This window comes from Hylobates moloch, unplaced genomic scaffold (assembly GCF_009828535.3).
Source record: "Hylobates moloch isolate HMO894 unplaced genomic scaffold, HMol_V3 SCAFFOLD_4, whole genome shotgun sequence".
NCBI lineage: Eukaryota > Metazoa > Chordata > Mammalia > Primates > Hylobatidae > Hylobates > Hylobates moloch.
Genome location: NW_026652279.1, coordinates 1,234,053 through 1,255,952, shown reverse-complemented (window position 1 = coordinate 1,255,952; position 21,900 = coordinate 1,234,053). Strand labels below are relative to the sequence as shown.

Sequence of the window (21,900 nt, the reverse complement as noted above, 5' to 3'; positions counted from 1 at the left end):
CCCAAGTTCAAGCGATTCTTCTGCCTCAGCCTCCTGACTAGCTAGGATTACAAGCACCCACCACCATGCCTGGCTAATTTTTTGTATTTTTAGTAGAGATGGAGTTTCACTATGTTGGCCAGGCTGGTCTCGAACTCGTGACCTCAGGTGATCCACCCGCCTCAGCCTCCCAAATTGCTGGGATTACAGATGTAAGCCACCACGGCCAGCCTGGAGTTATATTTTTATGGGAAACATAAGCAGTCATGGCTTAACTATTCCCAGAGTCATCCATAAGGCAGAGACTTGTGAGGCAGACACCTCGCTAACTTTATCCTAGTCCCAGATCCATGCCTGAGAAATGCCTGCCTACTGGATCCACAGAGGCAAAATCAAACTTCTACCATCTACCTAGTGGGCACCATCCCAATAACAAGGGTTACTGTTCTTGTTTAGCTGCACAGGCCCAGTCTCCTGTGCTTACCTTAAAAAAACTAAAACAAAAGAAACTAAAATGGTAGCACAGGTGTTAGGGAGAGTCTGTTTGGTCATTAATTGATCCAAATATTTTTAGTTACTTGCATTGTGCTTTCATGATAGAGAGGTCATCAGTTGATTGGGTTAATTTAGTCCAAGAATTGGCTTACCCAAAAACAGAAAGAAAGAAGAGTGATAGTAGCTATTTTATTGAATTGTAGTCAGATAGGTGGCAGCCCTTTAGCTGTGGTTACAGAGTGCTGAAGAGGAATGGACACTACTATGAAAATGGCAACTTCAGGATTCAAATCAATATTCATGTGTACGTAGCAAGGCAACCCTTAGAAATTGGACATTGTTGAGTTGAAGTTGATTTTTAAATGTTAAAGCCATAAATGCATATGACAATTTACATTTTAAAACTTTTGCCTTTAAATGCTAAAATCTGGTATTTATAACAAGATGATGTTGAGAAACTTCCTATTAAATTGCTTTGACTATTTCCGTTTGCACAGGACAAGCTATTTTTTTTCTTTTCTAATTATAAACATAACATATTCTCATTGTAAATAACTTGAACAGTACAGAAGTGTCAAAAAGCAGAAGGAAATCTCTCATAATCACACCATCCAGAGGCAATGGCACGGTTCATTTAGGAATATTCTCTTCTCATCTTTTTCCTTACATTTTAAATACAGATAAAATTATGATGAGCCATTCACACGTCCTGAGGCTGATGTTACCATTTTCTTTGTACTTACTTATATAAGAGGCAACCCTTCATATTTTCAGATGTTGTTAATTAAAAATCATGATAGTGTATAATTAGAAAGATTCATGGAAGGCCAGACACAGTGGCTCACGCCTATAATCCCAGCACTTTGAGAGGCCGAGACCTGAGGTCAGGAGTTCGAGACCAGCCTGGCCAACATAGTGAAACCCCGTCTCTACTAAAAATACAAAAAATTAGCCAGGTGTGGTGGCAGCCACCTGTAATCCCAGCTACTAGGGAGGCTGAGGCAGGAGACTCGCTTGAACCCAGGAGGCAGAGGTTGCAGTAGGCCGAGATCGTGCCATTGCACTCCAGCCTGGGCAACAAGAGCAAAACACCATCTCAAAAAAAAAAAAAAAAAAAGAAAAAACAACAAAAAAAAAGATTCATGGGAAAACTTTGAAATCTGAAATGTACGGTGTTAACAAGAGAGTATCGATAAACTCCCAGCTGTTTACCATGTCAATTCCATACTTGAGAAATCTGACATTGAACATGTATTTCTGTATCTATGTAATTACGACCAAAAACAAATGTATCTCAAAAGAAGTTTCAGACAAGTATTTCATGTATGTCTTGCTCTTTCCTTGCATGGTCTATGTAGGATGATTCATTAGCAATAAGCTTTCAGGATAAAGGGCTTGTTGTTATTGCTATTGATTTGGTTGTATGTGTGACTTTTTAAAGAATTAGTTAGAAAGGATAACACATATATATTTTTTCCTATGAAAATCTAATACCTCAACAGTACCAATTTGGGGGCCTAAATAACATCTAGAGGATGATCGTGTCTTCCTCCTTAGAGCCAGAGTGTAATTAAGCCCCCAAACAATAACCCCAGCCCAGGAAAGCAGGAAAGAAAGTTGGGAATAAGCCAGCTGTACCTCAGATGTTAAGGCTGGGAACATTCCAGAGCTCTGCATCTGCAGGCATCTACTGCCAAACCTGTCCCATTTGTAACAAAGCTGATAAACTCCTCCCTCGGAGGAGGGAACATCTGGAAATGGTAAGGCAATGTTCCTTAGTTTTTCAACATGCTGGTAACTTCTTCCTCTGTGAACTTTCTGTTTATTCACTTGTACCAAGAAAGGTGTAAAGAGAATCCAGGAATTCAAGAATTGAACTAGGATGCTAATAAAATTCAAAAGAAAAAGCAAATTACCAGGACATATAATGGTTGGAAAGAACATTGTTCTGTTCCTTTTCTTCCTCCCCACCAACCCCAAGCAATAAATAAGATACAACAGTGCACCCTTCTGGCTGAAATACAGAACTAACACTCAGATAAGGGTCTAGTTACTACAGGGAGAACTTCAACAAGAGTTCCTAGTTTCCTCAGACAGCAAGACAGTTCATAGCAATTACTTCACTTGCAGCCTTTTTTAAAGTAAAGAATGCCAGAGATTTTCAAATACATAAACCTATTTCCATAAGGGATCTTTTTCGCTCTGAATGAGGCAAACACGGTACCAAAGAAAACTGCAGAAATCTACGAAGCTGTATTGATTTAATATAGGTATCTGGATCCCCATTCCACTGACTTTCTTGGAGCTTTCCCTTGGGAACTTGAATGTGATAAATACTCATTACATATTTTTTAATATATTAATTAGGCAAGATTACCAATCTCTGAAAATCATCCTCAGTAAAATCTGATAACCTATTGCATTTTGTCACAAGTACAATGGCTCTGGAACTTTCAATAAAGGGACTCCAAGTATTGTACGATGAAGAAGCAAGTAAGAAAATGCCCAGCCCCTCTTGTTGCAAATCCAATCAAATGTATTCACAACAGCATGGAGTTTATGAGCAACAGAATCTGGTCTGCACAGGTCTGGTTGTTATCCTTATTATCCTGTAAAGGAAGGACGCCATTAACTACTACTAGAAAACTCTGAATACTTGCCCTGATGAAACCATGCAAGGAAATTCACAAACAGCTTTGTGGGAGAAAGGCTGCTTCCAGCCCACCTGCCCACTTCTGCAATCTGTAGGTGATGGAGGGCACAAAGGGAGATCACGGAGCATCTCCCAAGAACAAAGGAGACCATTTCAGAAAGTCACAGTCCTATTTTTGGAAGTAGCTATAGGTATGCTGCCACCTACTTTAAAAAGCTAAAGGGCAATGAGGACACTGGTTCCTGAAGAGTCATTAATAATGTGAAAGGTCCACTTCTTCCCTAACCCAAATAAAAATAATACAGACAGCATAGTAAGCCTTCGTTCTATTTAGGCCTGCCCAGAATAAACCTTAGTATGTTCACGGCACGTCTTCACATATTATACTTTTTTGGGGATACAAATGAAAATATCAAAAGTCTAAAGACAAGATTGTAAAAAGAGAGAAATACTTACAAAACATGAAATATTACAAAGATAATCATGTTTCACATCTCTATAGGAGTGTCTATGGTCATCCTACTACCCTTAGCCATCTTACAGCACTTTCTCCGAGAACTGTTTTCTGCCTTGACCACAATCCCTTAGAATTAAGGAGGGTAAGAATCAGTGTTCCAGTAAATGGAAACCCTTTCTTTGACACTAAATTGACATTATGCTATACTTTGAAATGCACGTTTGCCACAAGCAGCACCCCAAAGTATAGTGCATTATCGGATCTGTTCAGGTCAACAATTCATGTGACACACAACACCGTAACAGCAAAACTGTATGACTCAGTGTTAGCAAAATTAAATTTTACACATTGACCTAAGTTTGGGGACATTCCTGTAAGAAGTCCAGGAGCACCAGTTTAGAACCACCCTATTGATCATATACAAAGAGAAAGACTTATTGGACATTCCAGAGCTAAAAATAGTCTCAAAGAATTGACTGCCGATTTCCAAAAAGAGATATTAGGCTGGAACTCTTTGCAAATATCACTCAGCCACAGGAAATCAATGAAAGCAGGAAAGAAGGTCTCTCCTAAAATCTACACCAAAAGAAAAAAAAAACAGTTTCTTAAGACACTTTTGGGATTCAATTTTCAGCAATAAATCATCTTGCCTATAAAGATTTCTGCCAGCAAGTCCAAACCAAGCAGATATCAGACACTATAACGCTAGCATAAAAATGTATCATGGTACAATGGTAGGAAGCAAAGTCCATCTGACAAAAGATCCAGACTTGATAAGGATATCAGCAGGACTTAATCAGAGAAGGAGGAGGAAGAGAGACTTCCGGAAGACATGAAAGCCTCTGCTCCCTGGCTCATCTGGGCAGTAGAAAAAAAACACATTTAAAGCTGAAAAATGTGACCAAAGAGAGCAATCAAGAGTTAATGCAGTGAGCCGAGATCGCGCCACTGCACTCCAGCCTGGGCAACAGAGCAAGACTCCGTCTCAAAAGAAAAAAAGAATTAATGCTTATTGAAACAGTGATGAAACTTAGAACCATGAAAAAATCAAAGAAGGTTTCAGGAGCAGATAACCTGCATCTCCAAATCTTCAGAATGCAGGCAGTGAAAGTACTCATATATTATAAAACACCCTGACTATCTCAGAAACACCTGCATCCAACGGCAACAAATCTGAAGTGGTGTCCACAGCAAGTGAAAGCTGAAAAAGAGCATCAAAAAATAGCAAGCCGGCTTTGTGGAGTTAGAGTGCTGTGATCGGGAAATAATATAAAATGGGAGACTGGAAGTGAGTCTATGGGGAATAGCCATGGACAGGTGGGGGAGATTTATTTCCAAGAGGTCATGCTCAGGAAATATTTTGTAAAATCAACTTAGAGGTCTGTCAGAAGTTAAACAGGACTTTTAAGACAGTGATAATAGATGCTTAAGACTTTTAATTGATAAGACTTATTAAGACTTAATAGACTTTTAATACTCTATTAATAGAATGTTGCATGAAAGGTAAGTTGAGAGGGGTGTGCAAGTATAGAAACAACGGGAAAATCTCTAACAAGATGCAAAAGTCTGACAATAAACTGAGGTCAATCTGTATGCCTACTGGGTGCTTAAGCACTGTGGTAGGTGTCAATAGCATGAAGGAATAAGACACTTTCTCTGCCCTCCAGTAACCTAGGAAGTAAGAATAGTAGAGCGATGTAATCCTTACAAAAATCCTGTGAAGTAGATATCATCTGAATTCTACACATAAGAAAACTGAGGCTCAGAGAGGTTAAGTATCTTGCCCCAAATGCACAACTAGGAAATTGCTTAACCAGAATCCAAAATACATGATCTTTTCACTATACCACACTTTCTGATCGATTTCAGAATACTAGGTGGCATTTTTTAAAGTAGCAACAATACAAAACGCAAGTAATACATTAAACACTAAGAAAAACTGGTAATGGCTAGGCGTGGTACCTCATACCTGTAATCCTAACACTTCAGGAGGCCAAGATGGGAAGATTTGTTGAGCCTAGCAGCTCGAGAACAGCTTAGGCAAGATTAGGGAGACTCTATCTCTTCAAAATATGTGAAAATTTAGCTGATGTAATGGCAAGTGCCTACAGTCCCAGCTACTCAGGAGGCTGAGGCGGGAGGATCATTTAAGCATGGGAGGTCAAGGCTGCAGTGAGCCGTGATCACACCACTGTACTCCATCCTGGATGACAGAGCGAGACCCTGTCTCAAAAAGAAAAGGAAAAACAAAATGAGAGAGGAGGGGAGGGAAGGGGAAAAACTAGTATTATGTAGCACAGGTGAAATGTATGAATATAATGGAGTGCTAATTGTGTCTCCTGGACATCAATGCTGTAGCTAATCAGAGAAGATGAAGATCAGAGAGGGCAGAAGTAACCAAGAAAAGCACTGGAAGCGGGGATAGCTTCCTGGGAAAGGAATATCTCCTGCAGTTAGAAAACTGAGCACAGCCTCAGGAAGTCACGGGTCAGGAAGAGGAGTAGCCTGATCCCCCAGCAAGGAGGGGCCACTATTGAGAACAACATGGGAAGGGTATACATAATCTGAAGAGCTGGGCAGGAGAGTTGAGATTGAAAGCAGTGGGAAAGAGAGGATGCTAAAGATTTCTGAGCAGATGCAACTCCTACTGCCTTCATGTAGTCTAAATCTCTCCCTATATTAGTTTTATGAAGTTGCCGTAACAAATTACCATAAGTTTAGTGGATTAAAACAACACAAATTACTCTCTTCCAGGTCTGTAGTCCAGCATGAGTCTCACTGGACTAAAATCGGGGTGTCAGCAGGACTGCATTCCTTTCTGGAGACTCTAGCGAAAATTTCTTGCCTTTTTCAGCTTCTAGAGACCACTCACCTACCTTTGGCTTCTGGCCCCCTTCCTTCATCTTCAAAGGCAGCAACACTGCACCTGTCTTACTGTTCTCCTGTAGTCACATGTCTCTTGGGCTACAGCTGTAGAAGTTCTATGCTTTCAAGCATTTGGGTGATTAGATTGGGCCCACCTGGTTAATCCAAACTCATCTTTCCTGTGATTAAGGTCCTTAATGTTAATGAAATCTGCAAAGACTCTTTCGCCATGTAAGGTAACATATTCACAGGTTCCAGGGATAAGGACATGAATATTTGGGGGAGCCATTATTTTGCCAACTGCACTCTTGAATATCACCTGGCCACTCATTTATCTCCAGTCTCCATACCTATAAGGCATCGTTCTCCATACCTATAAGGCATCGTTCTCCCTACTTCCTGGATGATCATCCTCTGCTCAAAAACCCCAATGGTTTCCCACTCACTGAACACCAAGCTGCTTAGCTTGGCATTCCTGTCGAATAACAGAAACACTCATTTACCAACCAAATAAAATAATAAAAGTACTGTCTAACGGAGACCTGTGAAAGGTAAAGACAAGGCAGAGGTGAAGGAGCGATGGGTGGGAGGCAGTGATCCAGAGTTGAGTTGAGTGGGGCAGACAGCCACCCTGTGGCTTCAGAGCCAAGCTCCATCACTGGGAGCTGTGACATGGGAAAGTGACATAATCTCTTTGAGCTCCAGTTGCTTTGCCTATTAAAAAGGGGACAATAGTAGGACCTGCTTCACTGGATTGTTGTGTCAGTTAATAATACACAGCAAGCATTTATCACAAAGTAAGCATTCAATAAATGTCAGTTCTCTTTTCTCAGTACAAGAAAAAAATAAAGCAGTAGAATTATAGTAAAAGATTCAGGAGAACCATCTAAGGAATGCAGAGGTATTAAACTTCAGACTCAGTTTAGGATAATTGGTCTTTCCACATGGGTAGGAAATGCCATATTGCTTCTTTTTATGTGTGACCATATTTCTATAAAGAACTAATGAAAAAATATCATTAGCAATGAGTGTTTAATTGAAAAATTAAAATTTAGAGAAACAGAGCCTAAATTGACGTGATACGTATGGAATGAAAGTTCTTAAATGTGTGTGTGTGTGTGTTGTATAATATCATCATTAAAAACCGAATGATAAAAACCAAATGGTATTCATAACCACTGAGCATTAGAAAATTCATGAATTATTTATTTATTCATTCAAAAATACTCATTGAACTCAGTGAGGTGTAGCTTAAACACTTTCAGATACACCATGTCCTCTTGGAACTTACATTCAAGAGAAGGATGAAAGATAATAAATACGTATAAGTGAACTATTTTTCCCCCCAAGATTTTTTTCACAGGCCCTTAGTAAATAAAGCATATATGCAGTTCTAAATTATACTCTAACTTCATACTTTTTTTCATATTAAAGCAGGAAGAAAGCTTAAATATTATACCAAGATAAAATCTATGAATAAGGTAGGAAGTCTTAATAATCCATTACTGTTAAGAGTATTTGCACACATTAAAATATACTTTTTATTTTTATACCCCCACATCATTCTTAACATGTTTAGAGATAGCTAAAAGAAATCCATTAATGCAAAAACATAGAACAAAAGAAAGAGAAAAAGAAAAGAGAAAGAGAGAGAAAAGAAACAGAAGGAAAGGAAGGAAAGGAGGGGAAGGAAGGAAGGAAGGAAGGAAGGAAGGAAGGAAGGAAGGAAGGAAGGGGCTAAAGAAAAACAACAATAAGGAAATAAGATGGTTCCTGGAACATGTTTCTTTTTGTAAAAGGTGCTGAAGATTTGGTTCTGAGCTACTTAGCAGTGAACATGAAGATGAAACATAACTGTTAGCAATAAGCATGAGGTTCCAAAAATAAAAATAAGCACGTACCTGAAGAGAAGCATATCTTTATTTGCTTTTGAGACCTAAGGGGAATCTCCTCCATAGATTCTCGTAATCACTGTAACATAATATCTTCAATAACATACAGTAGTGAGCTGTTAGATATTTCACAACTGGGTTTTGGGGTGTGGGGCAGGGTGCTGATTCGATGCTCTATAGTGTAAATACTTCAACCTTGGCCAATTTCATGCTACCAACATGACACATCTGAACTTGCAGTTGGACAGTAGCTTACTTTATATAACATTTCCTTCACACTAGTACAATAGTCATGAACAACCTCAAGAGCACAGTTAACAGTAAAATGTAGTCAAATAATTAGGAAGTGATGCATTTTACATATTTATTAACTTTCTTTTTGATACAACATATTTAATGGTAACTTCATATAATTTATTTGTTAATAATGGCTTAGCAACCAGATTGCACACTACTGAACATCCCTAGACTACATAGTACATTTCTCATGGTTATTCCTTTAAAGTTCCTCAATGTAGGCTTATGGTCCAACACCAAAGAGCAATTCAAAGGGAGTGATTTTATGAAGGGTCAAAACCATGCAGTCCTGCTAGATCAGCAACATCCAAGAATAAAATGGTAAAAGTTTAGATACAATCATTTTAATGCTGGTGTTCTCAATACAATGGATGGCTGCAGGTGAGTGGCAGTGAAAGGGGTGGATTTCCAGCCAGCACTTCAAGATTGACACCTACTCGCTGTGCCACAGATCACACACAGCCAGCACCCTGAGCCATGCAAGTATGTTGCACCATCCATGCTTTCCTCTGCTTCTCTCTGAGCAGAAAGCCTGGACGCCACTGATCTTGAAAAACGGACGGAACAGAGACCCTTCGGGCATTCGTAAGTGTGAGTATAGTTAAGTATACTGAGCTTGGTAAGACCAGGGCAACGGGGAATTTAAGCATATGTCCTCTTCCAGGAGCCTGGAAGATAAATCTTCTAGTCAACTGGATGCAGGCAGAGAGAGTTAGCATCCTCTTACGAAAGTCAAGGAATATCCCAAAACCCCTGCCTGACCAGAAGACTGACCTACCTGTGCACGGAGGGCAGCTGAGCTAATATATCTGACCATAGAAGCGTCCTGTTGGGGACATTTGCTAAAGGCTAAATGTCTCTCTTGAACAAGACATTCAAATGTTCAAATAAATCATATGTCTGGGGAAAACAGTCTCAGGATAATTTAATTCTACTACCACAGTTTCATTGATTTTTATATGTTCCTTTACTTTTAAAAGACATTCAAAATAATTAACCCTGGTGGATTTTGACATTTGTTGTCCCTTAGAGTACTATCAACTTTAATTAGATTCTAGAAATGAAGTAACAATATCTTATCAACAGAAAGACATTTGGAGGATGGTAAAGTCAACATCAGACATGACTAACTTTAAGAAAACATTAAAAGCCGAATGTATAAAACAGGTAGATTAGCAGGAGATAACTTACGTTTCCAGAATTATTCCTGACTTTACAAAAACATTCACTGCAGGAATCCTTTAAATAGCAGATTCGTTTTGTTCATTTGAAATATTAACTAATTTATACAAACTCCATTTTGAGGATGTACATATGACGTTAATCTAGGCACACTGCAATCAGCAAAGCTTATCTGCTCTACATGTTAGCTATGTAATTGGAGGCAAGTTACCTCATTTCTCTGATACATGGTTTTCACATCTCTGCCTGCACAGAATACTACTCAGAGTTGTTGTGTTAAATATATCTTATTTTTGCAAGTGTTTTGTATAAAGTTCTCTTCGAATGTTTCTTGTTCAGGAAGGATGAAAGGGTTCTAGTAGTTACGTAGTGCCTCACATATACCAAGTGTGCACACATACATTGTTTTATTTTCTCTTCACTGCATTGTTACTGAAGTCTCATCATTACTAAATTAAGACACTATGACTCAGAGAGGACCTTGCTCCAAGTCACACAGCTAATCAGCAACGATGCCAGAATATTAAGCTTGGTCTGTCTGACTCCAAATATCACTCTTCATTCCGCTACATCACACAGATTTAAGTACTTGTTCTGTCACTACTAATAGTGTGACTTGAGCAAATTAATGAACCTCTCTGAAATACAGCTTCCTTGTCTCAAAATTAAGATGATAAAATATCTAACCTCAGAGCGTTGCCGTGAGGACTGAATCAGTTGGTGCACATAAAATCCATGGCACTATATCTGACCAACTAAGTACCCAATATGTGTGGATTACTTAAAATTTTTGAGCAAATAAAATCTAGCATGCTTCCCAGCATAAATAGAATTTAAATATTTATAGATGGAAAAGAATGCTTCTTCTAAGCAGAATCTGCAATATCAAAAGAATATGATTCCTGGTATGACTGCAGTATTTCTACTGTGTATATCAAATGAAAGCAATAGATTCTGTATCAGTAGTCCAAAAACTGGATTCTTAATTCAGTCGGGTCGTTAACTAGGAATTTAACCTGAAGCAAAATTTCTATCTATTTCTGTTTTCTTTACCATCAAACAGAGATAAAAGTATGAGAAAATAACAGAAATGGGAACAACACAGAAATCTAAGCAGTGCTGACTTTTCCCTTCCCAAAAATGGCAGACTAGCTTATTTGAAATGAAACTTACTGCTATTAACCATTAGTAAGGCTGAAGAAAATTAAAACAACGAAGCAAACATCTGTCAAAGACATCAGAGAGCTGCCCAAATAGAGAGGATTTATAGGGCCAAGATCTTAGAGAGAGGAGAAACCCAGAATATTGAACTGGTATTTGACACCACTTTTCCCTTTGAGGCATTTGCAAATTTTTAAGGAACAGCTGAGATGAGACAAACTGGGCAGAAAGTAGTGTCTGAAAGGCTGTAGAGCTGAGAGTATACTGAAATTTCACCAGGCTTGGGAGAGGGGGTGAAGAGGGGATTGAGTTCATACAGGAGAAGAGGCTCAAGTGAAAACCTGGGTTTTAAGTTGTTACCCTTGAAGGGCTGTAACTAGCGGTATGAACTCTAAACAGAGCAGCCCTCACAGAAACTGAACCCCAGTTTTGAATCTGCTCAACTCATGAATGGATTAAATTAATATGTTCCTATGCCACCCACCTGCTAGAAACGAATAGAAACCCTCTCTAAAGTAAGATATGATCCAGATATAAATTGTCTCTATAATTTTCATACACAGCAAACAGCATTCAACTAAAAGTAACAAAGCATGCCAAAATATTAGCTAAAAATCAAAATAACAAAAGACAATAGAAATAGATCCATAAAAGATACCGATATTCTATGTATCATATTGGAATTTTTTAATCAGCTAAGTATGTTAAAGAAGTAAAGGGCCGGTCGCGGTAGCTCATACTTATAATCCCAGCACTTTGGGAGGCCAAGGCAGGAGTTCAAGATCAGCCTGGGCAACATGGCAAAACCCCATCTCTACAAAAAATACAAAAATTATCTGAGCATGTTAGTGCCCAGCTGCTCGAGAAGCTGAAGTGAGAGAATCACTTGAGCCTGTCTGGGAGGTCAAGGCCGCAGTGAGCTGTAATCACAGCATTGCTCTCCAGCCTGGGTGACAGAGCGAGATTCTGAGGAAGGAAAGAAGGAAAGAAGGAAGGCAGGAAGGCAGGAAAGCAGGAAGGCAGGAAGGCAGGAAGGGAGGGAATTACAGCAAAGACCTGAAAACCATAAAGAGAAAACCAAATGGAATCGTACAACTAAAAAAAGAAATTCAACAAAATAAAGAACTCAATTAATAGGCTAAAAAGCAAAATAAACCCAGCCAAAAAAAAATAGAGAATTGATAAACTGGAAGATAAAGTAGAAGGAAAAATCCAACTGAAGAAGAGAAGGGGGAAATACTAAAGAGAATAAGAGCCATGTAGAACACGGGGAAAGGTCTAATATGTATAATTACAGTCCTAAAAGAAAGAAAGAGATAGAATGTGGCAAAAACAATATTTGGAGAGATAATATTTGAGATTAAGAAGTACTGGAGGCAGACATTCAGCCCGTAGACTAAAAAAGTGTTACAAACCTGAAGCAGGATAAATACAAAGAAAATTACGCCTACATATATCTTGGTAGAACTGCTAAAAACCAATGACAAAGAGAAAAGTTGAAAACTATCAGAGGAAAAAATTCACCTAATTTCTGGGAGACCAACAGTAACACTAACAGCTTATTAAAATAAAATCCAAAGACTGTGGTATCAGGTATTTGAAGTGCCATGGGGAAATAAAAGCAGTTAACACATGTACAATTCTAATCCCAGTGAAAGTATTCTTCAAAAATGAAGTTGAAATAAAATTTAAAAATTTGCAGACAAAAACTACAGAATTTGTCAGCAGCATCTTTGTACTAATGAGTACTGTGCAGTAGATTTGCACTAATAAGTATTCTTCAGTGAAGGAAAATGATCACATTTAGGAGCAAGAAGATAGAAGAAAGAATAGCAATGGAAAGAATTAGTTTTGGGGTAAATCTAAGTGAACAGCATCTCTATAAAACAATAATAAAAAATAGGGCTTAAAATATCCCCAACATTAAATATATTCACAAGCAGGTGGAGATAAATAGAGTTAGCAGGTTCTAAAGTTACTGCATTGTCCAGGAGATCGTAAATCTATGAAATCATACTAAATGTAATAAATCAAGGATTTGTGTTGTGATTTATAGAGTAACTACTATAAGAATAGTAAAAGAGGCCGGGCACAGTAGTGCATGCCTGTAATCCCAACGTTTTGGGAGGCCGAGGTGGGCAGATCACCTAAGGTCAGGAGTTCAAGAGCAGCCAGCATGGTGAAACCCTGTCTCTACTAAAAATGCAAAAATTAGCCAGGCATGGTGGTGGGCACCTGCAATCCCGGCTACTCGGGAGGCTGAGGCAGGAGAATTGCTTGAACCCAGGAAGCAGAGGTTGCAGTGAGATGAGATCGTGCCATTGCACTCCAGCCGGGGCAACAGAAGAAAAACTCTGTGTCAAAAAAAAAAAAAAAAAAAGAATAGTAAAAGAATACATAAACAAAAAGAATAAAACTAGAGGAATCACATTACCTGACTTCAAATTATGCTATAGAGCTATAGTAACCAAAACAGCATCATACTGGCATTAAAATAGATACATTGACCAATGGGACAAAATACAGAGCCCAGAAATAAATTAATACATCTACAGCAAATGTATTTTTGACCAAGGTGCCAAGAACATACACTAGGGAAAGGAAAATCTTTTCTATAAATCGTACTAGAAAAATTGGATATCCATGTGCAAAAGAATGGAATTAGACCCCTATCTCTCACCATATACAAAAATCAACTCAAAATGGATCAAGGGCTTACATCTAAGACCTCAATCTGTGGAGCTACTAAGAGAAAACATTGTGGGAGCCCCAGGACATTGGTCTGGGCAAAAATTTGTGATTATTACCTCACAAACACAAGCAACCAATGCAAAAATTGACAAATAGGATCACAACAAGTTAAAAAGCTTCTGCACAGCAAAGAAAACAATCAACAGAATGAAGAAACAGCCCACAGAATAGGAAAAAATATTTGCAAACTATCCATCCGATTAGGGGTTAATAACCAGAATATATAAGGAGCTCAAACAACTCTGTAGGAAATCATCTAATAATCTGATTTTTAAATGGGCAAAAGATTTGAATAGATGTTTCTCAAAAGAAGACCCACATACAGCAAACAAACAGGCCTATGAAAAAGTGCTCGCCATCATTGACCATCAGAGAAATGCAAATCAAAACTAGAGTGAGGTATTATTTTGCCCCAGTTAAAATGGCTTTTATCCAAAGACAGGCAATAACAAATATGGGTGAGAATGTGGAGAAAAGGAACACTTGTACACTCTTGGTGGGAATGTAGATTAATACAGTCTCTATGGAGCAGAGTTTAGAGATCCCTCAAAAAACTAAAAATAGAGCTACCATATAATCCAGCAATCCCACTGCTAGGTATACACCCAAAAGAAAAGAAACCAGTATATTGAAGAGATAACTGCACTTCCATGTTTACTGTAGCATTTACAATAGCCAAGATTTGGAAATAACCTAAGCGTCCATTAACAGAGGAATGTGTAAGGAAAATGTGGCCCATATACACAACGGAGTACTATTCAGTCTTAAAAACGAGTAAGATCCTGTCATTTGCAACAACATGGATGCAGGTCATTACGTGAAATAAGCCAGGCACAGAAAGACTAACTTTGCATGTTCTCACTTATTTGTGGAAGCTAAAAATTTAAACAATTAAACTCATGGAGATAGAGAGCAGAAGGATAGTTACCAGGGGCTGGAAAGCATAGTAGGAGGGGAGGGAAATGTGGGGATGGTCAGTGGGTACAAACATGTAGTTAGAGAGAATGAACAATATCTAGTATTTGATAGCACAACAGGGTGATTACAGGCAACAATAATTTATTGTACATTTTAAGATAACTAAAGGATGTAATTGGATTGTTTGTAACACAAAGAAAGGATAATTGCTTGAGGTGATGAATACCTCATTTATCCTGATGTGAATATTGTATGCCTGTATCAAAATATCTTGTGTACTACATAAATATATACATGTACTCTGTGTCCACAAAAATCAAAAATAAATTTAAAAAATAAATTTAAATAAAATAAATAAAAATATAAATAATTTTTTAAATGAGAGAATAAGAGAAATAAGAGAAAAAAATGAGCCATGAAAAATTTTGCTGATGCAAAATATAACTGACTTTTTTGCATATAATCTTGAATCCTGACACCTTGGTAAATGTATTGTAACTCTAAAGTAGTTTTTAATGTAGATTCTATCGATTTTCTACATAGATAATCATATCGCCTGTGGATAAAAACAGTTTTACCTCCTCCTTTCCAATCTGGATACCTTGAATTTCTTTTTTTACCTGATTGCACAGGGTAGAACCTCTAGTACAATGTTGAACAGGAGTGGTGAGAGTAGAAATCCTTGCTTTGTTTTTGATCTTAGAAGGCAGGCATTTATTCTTTTACCATTGAGTATGATATTAGCTGGAGGTTTTTCTTACAAGCCACTTATCCAGTTGAGAAAGCTCCCTTCTAGTCCTGGTTTGCTGAGAGTTTTTAATCACAAACAAATATTGGATTTTGTCAAATTTTTTTTTCTTGAATCTATTCAGTGGAAGTTTAAAAATATCTTAAAATTTATTGTACTTCAAATGTTGCATGTTAAAAAAAAAAGATTATTATGCTGCTAAAGCCATACTTATAGGGAATTCTTTTGCCTTAAACTCACGTATTTAAAAAAGAAAACTGAATTATCATTCATCTATTTCAGAAACACCAACTCCACCCACCCTGGGTCCTCAGAGTCAGTGCACTTATACACCAGGAGAACTTTTGCTTTCCAGAGTAGCTCACCATACCTTTCAAGGGTGTCTTGGCTCACCTACTTGGAAATACACATTGCAGCCTATCAGCCATGCACACAGGTCCCAAAATCATCCCCGGGAACTACCAGCCTGAACTCACAATGCCTGGAATTCCACCAAAGATTGGAGAACTCAAAATTGAGATTTTTGAAAATAAAAAATAGCTGTGAATTTCTCAGGAGTAATAGCCTCATCTCAAAACACAACTATATAAAAAAGTCTATGTATATTGTAAATTTTATCTTTTTTTCATTTTTTTACAAATGAAATTTTTTATCCTAAAAGACACAATATAGTGCTTAATATGCTAAGGAGAAGGCAGATACTCACAGAAATATTAAGATGTAATTATGGTTAGACTTGTATTTATTAAGAAACTGTCAGATCTTATATTTAATACTAACTTCTTAAACAGTTTGGAAGGTATTTTGTATAGTCTTGAGAATCATGAAAGATATAGTATTTGTCATGTCCTTTGAAGTAAAATATCTGTTTTTTTATCCCTCAGAATAAATTCTGATTATAATGTTGAATGGGAATTTATAAATTGAATATAATAAAGGTGACATCGACAATGAATGTTTATAGTATGACATTAATATTTCTTAAATAATGGAAAGTCTTATGTGTTTTAAACTATATTAAGCTATATAACTTAAATTTTTCAATTTATTTGCAAATGTGCATATATTTGAAGAGCCAGAAGATTTATACCTTCGAATTTAACAAAAATCTTCACATTTAATATTTTCTATCAAATTAAGTAAGTTATCATTGAAAAAATTTTTCAAAAAAAGAAGTTTTTAAAATAGCAAATTAGAATGAAAGGAAGTAGAAATAAAGAAATAGTAAAGACAGAAGCATAAATCAACAAAATACAAAGCAATTTTAAGACAGAGAAGATCAACAAATTCAAAAGTTGTTCTTATCTAAAGAGAATAGAATTGGCAGTATCCCAGAAAGACTAATCATCTAAAAAGAGATAAAAGGATAAATCACCACTATCAAGAATGAAAATGGAGAAATGACTAAAGATCCTAAAGACATTAAAGTGATGATAAAGAAGTTATGATGCACAAGTTTATGTCAATAAATTTGAAAATGTATATAAAATGGACACATTTCTCAAAGGATAGTTATAAAACAGACATAAGGCCAGACATGGTGGCTCATACCTGTAATCCCAGCACTTCGGGAGGCCAAGCGGGGCCAGATCACAAGGTCAGTTCGAGACCAGCCTGGCCAACACGGTGAAACTCCATCTCTACTAAAAATACAAAAATTAGCTGGGCATGGTGGCGTGCAACTGTAGTCTCAGCTACTCGGGAGGCTGAGGCAGAAGAATTGCTTGAACCCGGGAGGCTGAGGTTGCAGTGAGCCAAGATCACGTCACTACACCCCAGCCTGGGCAACAGAGCGAGACTCTGCCTCAAAAAAATTAAAAAAAACTGACATAAAAATAAAATATCTCAATAACCCTGTATATTAAAGAAATTGGGCCATAGAACACAAATCTTTACAGTGAACATAGAGAATACTTCCCAATTTGATGACAAAACCCAATTTTAAAGATATTACAAGAAATGAAAGACCAATATCATCCACAGACACAGACACACAAAAATCTTAGCAAAAGGTTAGCAAACCAGTGATATGTGAAAGAAAAATATATTGTGATTAAATTGACTTTATTCCAACAACTTGAGGTTGACTTAACATTTGCAGACCAATCAATAAAATTATGACATTAACAGAGGAAAGGAGAGAAATCATATATCTCAGTAGATACATGACCAAGTACAGAGCTAATGCAATGAAGACAGGGTGGTATTAGTGCAAGAATAAATAGACCAATATAACAAAATAGAGAGTCTGGAATCCAAACCATGGCATATACCTGTTTTATAACAAAGGTCAGGAGTGAAGTGTTGTGGGTAAAAGCAGTTCTTCCAATACATGATGCTGTGTCAAAAGGCTATCCTCACAGAAAAAAAAAAAAGAATTTCAGCATCTCCCCACTCATCATATTCACACGATACACAAAATTTAATTGTAAATACCTCATGGATCTACAGGCAAAAGGCAAACACATAAAAGTACTAGAAGATAACACAGGCAAATATCTTCAGGACTTTGGGATAAGCCAACAGTTCCTAAACCGAACATAAAAGCACTAGCCATAGAGAAAAGGAATGATGAATTACACTACATTAAAATTAGATTTTCGTTTATCAAGAGGCACCATTAAGACAATAAGAAAAGCAAGGCCACTGAATGGGAATATTTTTTGGAATCCATGTATTCCACAAAGGCTCCAGGATAAAGAACCCCTATAAATCAACAAGAAAAATAAAAGGACAATCCAATAGAAAAATGAATAAAAGGTACTTCACACAAAACAGGATATCCAAATGGCCAATGCACTTACTGAAAGACATTAAACATCATTAATCTTTAGCAAAATATAAATTAAATTAAAACTGCAATGAGACATCACCATGAGCCAACTGCAATAGCTAAACAAACAAAAGAATCCTTGAGAAGTGATGAGGACATGAAACAACTGGAGCTCTCACACACTGTGGTAGGCCTACCAATGACCAGCAATTCCTCTCTTAGAGATACACACATATCCACTAGAAATATGTTCCTGTGTCACCAACACCAAAAGACACATACAAAAATATTCACAGCAAGGCCAGTCTCGGTGGCTCACGCCTGTAATCCCAACACTTTGGGAGGTAGAAGCAAATAGATTGCTCGAGGTCAAGAGTCCAAGACCATCCTGGCCAACATGGTGAAACCCTGTTTCTACTAAAAATACAAAAACTGGCCGGGCATGGTGGCGGGCGCCTGTAATCCCAGCTTGGGAGGCTGAGGCAGGAGAATCACTTGAACTGGGGAGGTGGAGGTGGCAGTGAGCCGAGATTGCGCCATTGCACTCCAGCCTGGGCTACAGAGTGAGACTCTGTTTTTATATATTATATATTCATAACATATATATATATTCATAACATATTTTATATATATATACACATAAACCTTGTTGAAAAACAAAAAACAAAAAAGGATAAAGAAGGAACATGTCCATCAAAGGATAAATATTTACAGCTATGAAAATAAACAGATTACAACAATCACATGCAACAACATGATAAATTTTACAAAGAATAATGATGAGGCAAAGAAGCCAGACACAAAAGAAGATATACTGTATAATTCAATTTGCATAAAGTACAGAACAAATAAAGAATTTAAAAGTTAGGAAAATCACCACCTTTTTCTGGTAAAATACACATAACACAAAATTTATTATTTTAACCATTTTTAGTGTACAGTTTAGTAGCACGAAGTACATTCACATTGTTGTACAAGCATTATTACCCTGTATCTCAGAACTTTTCCATCCATCCCAAACTGAAACTCTGTGCCCATTGAAGAGCAATAACTTGATTTTCCTTCTCTACCCCCTAGCCTCTAGTAACTGCCAGTCTACTTTCTATGTCTATGTATTTGATTATTCTAGATAACTCACATAAATGGAATCATACAGTATTCATCCTTTTTGTTTCCAGCTTCTTTCACTTAGCATAGTGTCTTTAAGGGGCATCCATGTTGTAGCATGTTTCAGAATTTCATTCCTTTATAGGGTTGAATAATATTCTATTGTACATGTTGTAGGGGAGACAAAAACTTTATCTCTCCCTCCTCCCCCCCTTTTTTTCGGAAAGAGTCTCACTCTGTCACCCAGGCTGGAGTGCAGAGGCACAATATTGGCTTACTGCAACCTCCACCTGCCAGGTTCAAGCAATTCTCCCACCTGGGATTACAGGAATGCGCCACCACACCCGGCTAGTTTTTGTATTTTTTAGTAGAGACAGACTTTTGCTATGTTGTCCAGGCTGGTCTCAAACCCCTGACCTCTGGTGATCCGCCGGCCTCGGACTCCCAAGTGCTAGGATTACAGACGTGAGCCACCACGCCCGGCCATCTTTCCCCTCTTAGAGTCTTGAGCTGAGTCTGAGAATTAAGGTGACACAAGAAAGATTAACAGGAGAAACGCATACACATTTATTTAATAAGTCTTATGTGACACTAGTGAGTCATGATGGTCTTTGATAAGTGAGGAGAGAGCAACCAAACAAAGGCCTGAGAGGAGCTTCTGAGGTGCTGCTTGTCTTCCATACATTGATAATTTGTGCATTTTTCTGGTTACACATTTTGTGTTTATGACTGGCAAACAAGATAAAAGAATAGTCAAGTTCATGGGTTTGGCCTGGTTTAATGATCAATACAGATACTGCTGTACTAAGCCCATTTACTTTGCAGAAATATGTCACTAAGTAGGACCAAAAATCAGACTTACTTAAAGAGACTATTTATTTTTAAACGCTTTTTTTAAAATATTTTAAAATAAATACATTTTAAATGTGCTTTTTAAAAATGCATTGCTTAGGTAAAGTTATTTTGCTGCTAAATTTTAACAATTCACTCTTCAAAAGGTCTTTATAGCTAAGCATTGTCGTCTTAGCTTGTCAGTTTCCTAGCGTCAGGAATTTATATGCCTCCTTCACTACTATAGTGCATACTGAACACTCAGTGAACTGTGTACTGACAGGCACACCATTTCTGAAAGGCAATTTGGCAAAATGTATCAAAAAATGTTTAGTGTACTTTCTCCTTGACTCATCTATTCTAGTTTTAGAAATCTATCTGGAGGAATAACTGAGCAAGTCAACAAACATATGTTCAAGGATATTCTCTGAATCATTGCCTATAAGAGCAAACATTTGGGAACAATCACAGAACAATAGGGAATTGGTTAAATAAAACTGGTCTATACATGGTATAGAAAAGTATACATCCATCAATTTTATAACATATATTAAAAAGAAAAGATAAAATAAATAATTATATTATAAACACAGTTTAGAAAATCAGGCCGGGCACGGTGGCTCATGCCTGTAATCCCAGCACTTTGGGAGGCTAAGGCGGGAGGATCATGAGGTCAGGAGATCGAGACCATCTTGGCTAACACAGTGAAACCCCGTCTCTACTAAAACTACAAAACAATTAGCCAGGAGTGGTGGTGGGAGCCTGTAGTCCCAGCTACTCAGGAGGTTGAGGCAGGAGAATGGCATGAACCCAGGAGGCGGAGCGTGCAGTGAGCCGAGACTGGATCGCTGCACTCCAGCCTGGGCGACAGAGCGAGACTCCGTCTCAAAAAAAAAAAAGAAAAAGGAAAACCAGTCTTTATGGTATAATCTCATATTCTAATGTAAGGGAAACGTCTGGAAAGATATATGTTACCATTGTAGTGGGGTTCTATCTGGGTGGTGAAATTACAGTCAATTATTCCCTTAATTTGCCTATTTACAATTCTAAACTTTCTACAGTTTCTACAGTGAAACATATCATTTGGTATTAAAAACACTCAAAAATGTCTTTCCCAGTGTCATCTTAGATCAAACTTATCATAATGGAGTTAGAGTATAAACTGGCATTTTGTAATTTTCATCAAGTGGATCTGTATACACCCTTATATGTGTGCAGAAGCACACATACAAGTATGAGGAAAGGACAGGCTTCACGGCAGGCCAATACTTTTTTTTTTTTTTGAGAAAGAGTCTCACTCTGTTGCCCAGGCTGAAGTGCAGTGGCATGATCTCAGCTCACTGCAACCTCAGACTCCCGGGTTCAAGTAATTCTCCTGTGTCAGCCTCTTGAGTAGCTGGGATTACAGGCACGCGCCACCACACCTGGCTAATTTTTGTATTTTTAGTAGAGATGGAGTTTCACCATGTTGGTCAGGCTGGTCTCAAACCCCTGACCTCATCATCCACCCGCCTTGGCCTCCCAAAGTGCTGGGATTACAGGCATGAGCCACCACACCTGGCCAATCCAATACTTTTTTAGAATAAAATTTCAGTGCAACCTTGCAAATAAGTTCTCAGTATCTACAAGTCCACACCAGGGCATCACTAGTACATTAACAAAATAAAAAGAGAAAACAAAAGCAATTTTGATTTATTGCATGAACACCTAATGGGAAATGAGTATTTCAATTATAGGTATTCATTTTATACTCTGTTCTGATTTTTGTTTGTCAGTTGGATGGTTGTTTAT

At 37.6% G+C, this 21,900-nt stretch overlaps 1 long non-coding RNA gene across 3 annotated transcripts in view; it reads right to left on the bottom strand.

The window, feature by feature from the left end:
- LOC131383352 (uncharacterized) overlaps positions 1-21,900 on the bottom strand; it is a 163,654-nt gene that overhangs the window by 45,910 nt on the left and 95,844 nt on the right. For 2 of the 3 annotated variants that reach the window (XR_009213347.1, XR_009213346.1), the window contains exon 2: positions 15,271-15,456. The exons of the other annotated variant lie outside the window; for it this stretch is intronic. This is a non-coding gene — a long non-coding RNA (uncharacterized LOC131383352). The remainder of the gene's footprint in view (positions 1-15,270; positions 15,457-21,900) is intronic. 3 annotated transcript variants of the gene reach the window in all.